Raw genomic sequence first — 4773 nt, 5'->3', positions numbered from 1 at the left:
ATCTAGTTCTTACTCATTTAGTCAGCTTCAATACTTTTATTGCCCTTACAGTAATCTTAATATCCTACACGTTCAGTTTTTTAAGTATCTTTATTGTCAAGTTGATGAGCAGGGGGTTACAGTTACATAAGTAAGACAATATGTACATTTCTTTTTAAACATTGTTACCCTCTCCCTCATTTACTCCCACTTTCCCCTCCCTGCTGCCCTCCCCCAGAAATTGTATAGTTCATTTCCAACATAGTGTCTGGTGAGTGTCATTGTTGCATTAGTTCATCCTTTGTCCTGCTGTTTCTGTGATTCCCTTTCCCTTCCACAAATGGAATGGATTTATATACAAGACAAAGGGTACAGAAAACTAAAACAGGAGAGAAAAAAAGAAATAACTGAACAAAATAAGAACCTCTTGTTTCCGATTCTTGAGGTTCATGTTGATACACGTCTACATATGGTTCTATGCACTTAACAATTGGGCTATTGAGATCCCCTGCTAAGAATATCCTGGACATATTCTCATTATTACAAATGAGGGAAACCATGCACCTTACTTTTCTTTGGGCCTGACTTACTTCACTTAATATGATTTTTCCAGGTCTTTCCATGTCCTTATGAATGGGGCAATGTTATTCTTTCTAATGGAAGCATAGAACTCCATTGTGTGTGTGTGTGTATATATATACACCATATATTCTTTTTTTTCCCCCTGTCAGCTCACCATATATTCTTAATGCATTCATCTATTGAGAGGCATCTGGGTTGCTCCCTTACAGGATCATTTTTATCATATGTTAAAGAGGCTGAAGTATGTTTTGAATGGGTGGGAGGTAGTCAGTAAGAGGATGAAGATGAATAGCAAATGGAATAAAAAATGGATGATATGGTCATAAACTTCATCTCACTTATGTAGAAAAAAGTGGGAAACTTGATATGACTAGAGGGAGAGTGGACAGGTGGGGGAGGAAGGGAGAGTAGAAGAGGGCACCTTAATCAAGCTGCACTATAATCATAAATGGACATGGTATACTGTAACCCTCTTGTATAACAATTTGTAAATAAAAATATTTTTTAAAGTCCAATAAGGGGGCTGGGAAGGTGGCTCAGTGGTGGAGTGTTTGCTTCACATGCATGAGGCCCTGGGTTCGATTCCTCAGCACCACATAAGCAGAAAAAGCCTGAAGTGGCACTGTGGCTCAAGTGGTAGAGCGTTAGCCTTGAGCTGAAGAACTGAGGGTCAGCCCAGGCCCAGAGTTCAAGCCCCACAACCACCAACAACAAATAAAAGTCGAATAGAATGTGCATAGACACATAGAATTGGATTTATTATGAGCGTGGGCTCAGGTGATGGTCAAAGTCATGAAGCCTTGTCCTGTGCTATCAGGAAGGCAACTGATGTGATTCATTTTGAAATCAAAGACCTGAGCATTGAGGCAGTGAGATGGGCCCAGAGTCCATCTTGGGAAGCAGGAACTTGAAAGTCAGCAGTTTTGACATATGAGAGATTGAAAAGGTATGTTTCACCCTTTCCAGACTTTATTTTTCATAAGGTGAGTTCTCCATGTGGTTACAGAATAGCCACTTGCATTACTAAAAGGTCTTATTCAGAAAGTCTACTCCTTAAAACTGACGTTCATTTTGGAGCCATTCACACAGCGACACATGTAAAAAATAGTTTACTGCTCATCTGGGTAACTTATTTTTGTTAGCTGTAGGAATTGCACTCAAGGCCTGGGTGCTGTCTCTGAGCTTTTCTGCTCAAGGCTAGCTAGCATCCTATTACTTTGAACCATAGCTCCACTTCTGGTTTTCTGGTGTTTAGCTGGAGATAAGAATCTCACAGACTTTCCTTCCCCAGGCTGGCCTCAAACCACAAGATTCTCAGATCTTAGCCTCTAGAGTAGCTAGGATTATAGAGCGAGCCACCAGGACCTGGCCTGGCTCTCAGTCAAATTACCCCATAAATGTAGCCACCAGGAACCGGCACATTAGTTTCTGGCAAATATTCACATCCATTTATCCTCTGATGGCCCTTATGTGCAGTTCTTCTATTTGGAGGCTTCTTTATGTATTTGCTTATGCAAATTTTCATTGACATGAAAGAAGAATTATTTAAGACATCGATATAGTCAGTAAGGATTTTCAGAAACAAAGCCATTGGGCAGTCATTGTATATACCTAAACATAATGTTAAGTTTCATGCAAACAACAAGCAATTGCAGAAATAAACAGAGTACTTCAGAACCCTGAATTTAGTACAGTTGTTAAACTATGACTCATTACAGTGAAGAGCAGAGAGAAATTAATACAGGTATTTTGTCTTTTAAGAAATTAAAAAAACAATCAAGATCATGTTCCTTTGAAAACTATCTTTGTGAAAATGTTCTTGACCTCTTTGTTCCTCAGGCTGTAGACCACAGGGTTGAGCATGGGGATAACCATAGTATAAAACACAGATGAAATTTGGCCAGTGTCCATGGAGTGACTGGAACTGGGCTGTAAGTACATGAATATAACAGTGCCGTAGAATATGAAGACCGCAGTGAAACGGGAAGCACAGGTGGACACAGCCTTCCCGAGTCCGGAAGCTGAGCGCAACTTCAGGATGGTGATAAAAATGGTCATATAGGATACCCAGATTACAAGAAGAGCAAAAAAAGATGTTGAAGCCAGCCAAATAAATAACAAGCAGTTCGTGAACATGACTATCTGAGCAAGATATAAATGTGACAGCTGGAATATCACAGAAAAAATGATGGGCCACATTGGTCTTACAGAAAGAGAGACTGAATGCATTACCAGTGTAGATGCAGGCATTCAGTAAGGCCCAGCCATAGCATCCTATGATCAGACATGCGCACACATTTGTTGTCATGGTGGTGGTATAATGGAGGGGCCTGCACACTGCTGCATAGCGATCATAGGCCATGGAGGCCAACAGATAATTCTCTGCAGTTGCACAGGTTGCAAAAAAGAACAACTGGGTGGCAAAGCATTGTGGGAAATGACCTTGTCTCCCATAAGGAGCCCAGACATGACCTTGGGAGTAACAGTAGTAGAGTAACAAAAATCCACCAGAGGGAGGTTACCAAGGAAAAAGTACATGGGGGTGTGGAGACGAGAGTCTGTAGGAATCAGTAGGATCATCCCCAGGTTCCCTACCACAGTGATAAGGTAGATGAAGAAGAAGGTTGTAAAGAGAGGGACCTGCAGGTGTGGGTCATTGGTCAGTCCAACCAGGATGAACTGCTGTGTTCCTTCTCTCCTGTTCTCCATCAGTGCTACCTGAGAAACTCTAGACTGTTTATAGCTATGAAAGAAAAAGAACATAGTAATGACACACTGGGATTGAAATTAGAAAACACATGATGTATTCTCTGATTGTAGCAATAAGTTACATTCTTAGGTTCTATAGAACAAGCATTGGCTTCAGAATCAAACTGAGTGCATCCATGGGATGCAGTTATGGACTGTGGAGCTTGAGAGATTTCAATGAATCATGCGAACATCGTAAATGTTTCTTCATTGAAGCGAGATACAGTGCTTAGTAACATTGTGAACAAGACTCATGTGGCTCAAGCCATCTGCCAATTTAGACAACACAGGTGGTAGAATTTTTGGAATGTTTTCATTGTTCCTGCTGAACAGTGTTAAGAATTTGACTTGAATTTTGATTAATACAAAGTATAGAACATTCGAGGTAGATTAAGTCATATTTACATAAATGAGATGCCACTTCTGTCATGGACATATTTTAGCACTCAGCATACGTTGAGTGGGTCCCACATCAAATGTATGTGATGATCCAAATGAATTTAAACCAACTTAAATTTCATTGAATTGCACTCTATATCAGAGTTCTCATTTTTAGTTCAATCTCAATCTTTGGGAATATCATCATAGGCTAAGGTAGCAGTTTAATTTCATTCATCATATATTTTCCTCTGGTTAGAGGTTAAATACAATCAAGCAAATAAAACCCCTAAGCAGGAATTGATCCCTCCACCAATAATGAAGGAATACTAAATGAAATAATCCAACTCTAAATTACATTTGAACTTTTGCCCTCACACTCGTATACCTTTATAAAGTTATCTTTAAGTAGCTGTACAAAAAATCTTATGTTTTCAATACCAGCATATCTCTCCATGTTGACAATGACATGACTAAACTTCTAAAGTTTTAATGAAGGTAAAGGATTTGCCCATTGAATCAGACAGCACAACTCTTCTCTATGTATGTTGTCAGGTAATAGGTAAGTATTCAACCTGCAGAGAAAAATCTGATTACTGGAACACCATCAGATATGTCAGACATAAAATATACTTTCAAGTATATTCAACCTGCAGAGAAAAATCGGATTACTGGAACACCATCAGATATGTCAGACATAAAATATAAGTTCCTGAAAAGATGCGTATCAACATTTCCATTTATCACCTAACACTAGTGCTAACATTCTGTGCTTGAATATTACACTCCAAAGTGATCAATAAAGACAGTAATAAGGCCAACTTTGAGTCTCTGTGAGAAATAAACAAGAAAATACAAGCAAAAAGAAAGATACAGAACCCTGATCAGTGTCACACATCCATGTTATAATTAGGACAAGATAACCTTGATATTTATTGATTCAGACTAGATGCTGATATGGAGAGGTTTAGTTCTGGGTAAGGTTCTGTGTGAATTTTCTTTCTCCCGCACTGGAAGTACTGAAGTTGTCTGTCCTTTGCTGTATTCCTCAATCTGTTCTTTGCCCAATCATGACCACTGCTTCGC

At 39.3% G+C, this 4773-nt stretch overlaps 1 pseudogene; it reads right to left on the bottom strand.

The window, feature by feature from the left end:
• Positions 1 to 2343: 2343 nt before the first annotated feature.
• Positions 2344 to 3273, bottom strand: LOC138833543 (olfactory receptor 5B2-like; annotated as a pseudogene).
• Positions 3274 to 4773: the final 1500 nt, after the last annotated feature.

Source organism: Dipodomys merriami, unplaced genomic scaffold (genome assembly GCF_024711535.1).
Source record: "Dipodomys merriami isolate MVZ:Mamm:240054 unplaced genomic scaffold, mDipMer1.0.p SCAF_21, whole genome shotgun sequence".
In the NCBI taxonomy this organism is placed as follows: domain Eukaryota; kingdom Metazoa; phylum Chordata; class Mammalia; order Rodentia; family Heteromyidae; genus Dipodomys; species Dipodomys merriami.
The sequence above is the reverse complement of the archived record's forward strand: the minus strand, read 5'-3'. Positions and strand labels throughout refer to the sequence as shown.